Raw genomic sequence first — 6,102 nt, 5'->3', positions numbered from 1 at the left:
AAAACATCTTGAAAGCAAATAGAATAGTATAATGAGCACCCAGATACTCACAACTCAGCTTCAGCAATTATCAACATTCTGCCATTATTTGGCCTTCTTTTTAATTTTTGTAAATTTATGGGCATAAAGCAATATACTTGTTACTTTTTAAAAATCTTGTTTTTACATTTCTCTGCTCGTGATTTTGAGCACATTTCACATGTTTAGAGTTGATCTTTTTTTTTAATTAATTTTTTTTATTTTTATTTATGATAGTCCCACAGAGAGAGAGAGAGAGGCAGAAGACATAGGCAGAAGGAGAAGCAGGCTCCATGCACTGGGAGCCCGATGTGGGATTCGATCCCAGGTCTCCAGGATCGCGCCCTGGGCCAAAGGCAGGCGCCAAACCGCTGCGCCACCCAGGGATCCCCTAGAGTTGATCTTTTTAAATATTTTATTTATTTATTTGAGAGAGGGAATGAGTGAGAGAGAGCAAGAGTGCATGGGGGGGCAGAGGGAAAGGGAGAAACAGACTCCCCGCTGAGCAAGGAGCCTATGGGTGGGGGGCTCCATCCCAGGTCTCTGGGATCCTGACCTGAGCTGAAGGCAGACCCCTAACCGACTGAGCCACCCAGGTACCCCCTTTGGAGTTGATCTTACATAAGTTCTTATTCATAGCCTTTGTGTATTTTTTGGTTGTCTTTTTCTTGCCAATTTATAGGAGCAGTTTGTGTTATAGATCTTAGTCCTTGTTTGTTTTCTGTCCTGCCAGTATTTTTTTAAATTTATTTATTCATGATAGTCACAGAGAGAGAGAGAGAGAGAGGCAGAGACACAGGCAGAGGGAGAAGCAGGCTCCATGCACCGGGAGCCCGATGTGGAATTCGATCCCAGGTCTCCAGGATTGCGCCCTGGGCCAAAGGCAGGAGCCAAACTGCTGCCCCACCCAGGGATCCCTTGCCAGTATTTTTTTAATCTGATATTTGTTTATAGTATCTTTTGCCCTTCTAAAAGTTTTTTATATATTTCAAATATATCTGTTTTTTTCTCTTTTATAGTTCTATATATTTTTTTATTGCATAAGAATCTACCCACCACCACCACCACCACTAAATGTAAGCGGGTACAACCTCTTTGGAAAATTGTTTGGCAAAATCTACTGGAGCTGGACATAACACACATCCTATGACACTTGCAGCTCTGCACCTAAGGAGATAGCCAACAGAAATGCATAGATATGGTCACCAAGAGACATGTGCAAGAATATCAGAGGACTCTATTATAGCCAAAAACTGGTGGCTATAATATATAGAAATAGAAATATATATAATATATATAATAGAAAACATCTAGTGGCCATCAAGGCCAATTAGCAGTACAGCAAATTACTGGTAATTGTGGTAATTCATGCAATGTAATATGTACAACACAGCAAGGAGAGTGAACTACCAGTACATTTGATGACATGGGCAATCTCACAAAAATAATATTGAAAAAAGAGCCAGACATAGAAGAAGACATATGGTATGATTCCATTTGTATAAATATCACAAATAAGCATAACTCATTTATGATATTATAAGTCAGGGTAGAGGTAACTCTCAGAATGGGTCACAGGTGACCATTCTGGGACTGCCAGTCATGTTCTGTTTCTTTTTTTTTTTTTTTCATGTTCTGTTTCTTAATCTGTGTACAGGTCAAAAAGATGCGTTCACTGTGTGACCTATGATTTGTACACTTTTCTGTAAGTTTGATGTCTTTTAATAAGAAACTGACAAGATCCACATGAAAGCCTGCACACAGGTGTTTATAGCAGCTTTATTCAAAACTGCTGAGACTAGGAAGTAACCAAAATGTCCTTCATTAGGTAAATGGGTAAAATGTGTTGCATCCAGATAAGCTCTTAAGCCACGAAAAGACATGGTGGTGACTTAAATGCATATTGCTAAAGAAGCCTGTCTGAACGGGCTGCATACTCTATGATTTCAACTCTATGACATCCTAGAAAAGGTAGAACTATGGAGACAGTGAAAAGATCAGTGGCTGCCAAAGATTAAAGCGGGGGTGGGAGGCCCCCTGGGTGGCTCAGTTGGTTAAGTGTCGGACTCTTGGTCTCAGCTCAGGTCATGATCTCAGGGTCCTGAGATTGAGCACCCAGTAGGGCTCAACCCTCAGTACGGAGTTGGTTTGTCTCTCACCCTCTGCTCCTCCCTCTCCTCACTCTCTCTCTCTCTCTCATAAATAAAATCTTAAAAAAAAAAAAGAAAGAAAGAAGAAAGAAAGAAAGAAAGAAAGAAAGAAAGAAGAAAGAAAGAAAGAAAGAAAGAAAGAAAGAAAGAAAGAAAGAAAGAAAGAAAGAAAGAAAGAAAGAAAGAAAGAGAGAAAGAAAGAAAGAAAGAAAGAGGAAGGGACAAATAGGCAGAACACAGAGGATTTTAGAACAATGAAAATACCTTGTATTATGTCCTAAAGGTGGCTTCAGACTGCTGTACATTAGTCCAAACTCATAAAATGTACAGCGCAGGAGAGAATCCCAGTGTAAACTGTGGATCTCGGATGATATGATGTGTCAGTGTAGGTTCATGGACTGTGACAAAGGTCGCCCTCTAGTGGGGAATGTAGATAATAGCGGAGGTTTATGAATGTATGGGGGCAGGAGCTACACAGAAAATCTCTGGACTTGCCACTCAATTTTGCTGTGAATCTAAAATGGCTCTAAAAAAGAAAATCCATGTTAAAAAAGAGAGAGAGAAAGAAAGGTAACAGATGGTAGCTCCCCTCCTGGAGAGCACAGCACAAGGTACAGAGTTGTTGAATCACTGGGTGGCACATCTAAAACTAATGTAACATAGTGTGTCAACTAAAATTTGGGTTTTTCTGTTTTTAAAGGTTTAATGATTTATTTGACTTGACAGAGAGAGAGAGCCCAAGCAGGGGGATCAGCAGGCAGAGGAAGAGGGAGAAGCAGACTCCCCCCTGAGCAGGGAGCCCAATGTGGGACTCCATCCCAGGACCCCGGGATTGTGACCCCAGCCAAAGGCAGATGCTTAACCGACAGAGCTACCCAGGTGCCCCTATACTTTGGTTTTAAAAAATGCGAATATAAGAGGCAGAAAACGGAGAAAGAGGAATAAAGAAAGAGAGCGAGGAAGATTTACTTTGTTCCTGATGGGTAGATAATTATGCCAAGGCACTTATTAAATTTCCCATCGAATTAAAATATCATCATTGTCATTTATTAAATTCTCACATATACCGATATATATTTATGGATTCTCTATTTGATCCAACCGATATGTTTATCTATTTGTCAATTCCCGTGCAGAAATGACATTGATAATATAGTTTTATGGTGTACTCTGATATCTGGTAACATAAGCCCCCTTCCCATTATTCTTCATTTTCACACTTTTCTTGACTGTTCTCCAGCATTTATTCTTGCACATGATCTTTATGTTAGCCAAGTTTTAAAAACCCTGGGTTAATAGAATCTCATTACACTTATAACTAATTTGGAGAAAATTGACATCTTAATTATGTTAAATCTTCCCACACAGGGTCACATCTTTCCATTTGTTCACATTTTGTTTTATATCCTTCATAAAACTTTATAGTTTGCCTCACAGAGGTCTCCTGCCTTTCTAGTTAAATTCATTCCTAAGCATTTTCTTTTTATTGCTATCACGCTTGGAATATTTTTCCCATTACTGTTTCTGCTTTTCTCCACTCTTGTGCTAGGATGAAGAAAGGCTATTGGTTTATGTGTATCTGTCTAGGAGCAGAGCACTTAAGAGCACAAATTGATGTGTGGAGAAGAAACTTAACTTTATTTCTGTATAACTCAATTTCATGTTTTATTTTAAGCTCCCTTTTGCGCCAGGTGGAAGAAATTCAGCCCCATCTGGTTCTCCCAGCTTTTCTCCAGGGTGGGTTTAAGTTCCATGGAGTTTACATAATGTCAGGAGGTAGGAGGACACTGTGTCCTTGTCATCGCCATCATCTGTCCAGCTGGCATCTCTTGAGATGCCATTGGGTCCTGTCTCTCATCCTTACTCATCTCTGGGGCATTGTCCCTCTTAAGTTCTAAAGAATCTTTCTCTCCCCACCCCCACTTCTCTCCCACTCTCCCTCAGACACCCCCACCTCCACATCACACTAGACATTAAGAACCTCCCCAACACCCCTTTCTGCGCAGACACAGCATACAGTGTCTCCAGGGCTCACTGCTCCTCCAGGCTCCACCCTGAAGCCAGACACAAATCCCCTCTGCTCTTGATCCCACAAAGCTCCGTGGTCCTTGGGTGAAGAGGTTCTAGCATCTTCTCACTCCCTGCTCCTCTTTATTTTCCTTCCTCTCTGAGCCTGGGGAGAGACTTTTCCACTCTCATTATTTATTCTCTCTGGTCTAGGTTCATGCCCTGAGGTATTCAAAAACAAAAGCTAAAAGAAGCTTTGGTTTTTCTCTTTCTCCTTCCTTCTCTGAGGCAATAAATTCAGAGCAGCCTCCCCTGAATATAAGGGCTGTTGGGGGGGGGGGCTCTGGAGGGGTAAACATCATTAATATTTGAGCATAGTAGACCACTAAAACATAGAGGCATAGGGGAAAAAAAGAAAGAACCCCCCCAAAACCCCATATAGGTGTAGAAAAAAAACAACACTGAAGAAACTATGAGAGACTATAAACAGAGATACTTTGTTTCCAGAAGGAGGAACCATGAATGAATTTTTTTCTTCTTATTTATATTATTCTGAATTTTACAAAGTCTCCACACTGTGTATTATTCAGATCATCACACACACACACACAAAATGATTTATTCGAGTTCATTTGTAGGTTGTCTTTGCAAATCACATTGATTTGCATGAGAACTGACAATGAATCCGAGCATAATTAACAGACACAATGTACATTCCAGAGCAAGTGTACAGTGTACAAAATACAAAGCATAAAGGAGGGTTCATTCACACCCTCAGTAGCTTGGTCTGGTTTCTAGAGTGGCAAGCAGTCGCTTTTGCTATAAAGTGAGGACCACCTTGCCAAGTGGCAGTATTGGAACAGCCAGTGTCAAGGAGTGACCCACCAAGTAAACCAAAGACTTTATGACATACACGTTTCTAAAAGAGGCTTCTCGCCATGAGGCAGTTGGGTTTTCTAAGGCTACATTTGATAAAAAATGTGATGAGAGGATGCCTTAGATCCTTCTGAAAACAGAGCCTGAGGCAGGGGTTCTTGCTCAAGGGATGGGAAGAGCTCTCTCAGAGAAGGGGAGTGAGCAAAGGACAGGGACCTCCCCAGCACCAATTATACCACACAGTTGGTTCCAGCTTGAGGCAAAGGGGCCAGTCTGTGGTTCCCTCGTGTCAGTCAGTCCCGGGCAGGAGGGCACAGGATGCTTCATTCAGCCAAGGGGAATTCTGTGAGCACTCAGCAACCCATCCTTGGAGCAGCGGAGGGATGCGGGTGCCCGCCTGGCAAGATTTAGTTGGGGTTACTAGGGAATGGAGAGCTGACCACAGCATGGGTCAAGGGCAGTGTGAGGGAGAAGGTGATACTGAATACACCAGTGATAGTGGCGTATTTGGGGTGGAGATGGAGGCTGTGGACCCGCTAGCAAACTCTTCAGTGACTGTGGGGGCAATGACCAGGAAGGCCAAGGATGACTGAGAGGGTGGCAGAGCCAAGCTGCATGATCCTCAGATCAGCAGTGATTTTTACACAAGGAAGAACGAGAAAGGAATGAGCCCAAATACTGACAGCTAATGGGACCCCGGCAGGCCATCCCTGAACCCCATCTGGGAGGTCTGTAGCCACAAGGACTGGAACCACCAGAGCAGGGAGCGCTTGGATGCCCTACTGACTGGTGTCTAAGGCTCGGGAGGCTGTAAGTTCTGCAAAGACCGGTACCTTATCTCTCCTGCCTCCCAGGCTGCGTAATAGGTAAATATTTATTGAATGAACAATCGGTTCATCCATGCTCCGCGGTGTCTGGGCGCAGAGGCCCCAGCACAGGCCCGGCCGCAAGCCTTGAGGGCAGACGCCTGAACTGGAATCCCAACCACCGGCCCGCTTTGCCATCCGTGGTGCTGGGACCACTGACCGAGCTCAGGGTGACGGAGGCGGGG

This window comes from Canis aureus, chromosome 8, assembly GCF_053574225.1.
Source record: "Canis aureus isolate CA01 chromosome 8, VMU_Caureus_v.1.0, whole genome shotgun sequence".
NCBI classification, from domain to species: domain Eukaryota; kingdom Metazoa; phylum Chordata; class Mammalia; order Carnivora; family Canidae; genus Canis; species Canis aureus.
This window is presented reverse-complemented; position numbering follows the sequence as displayed.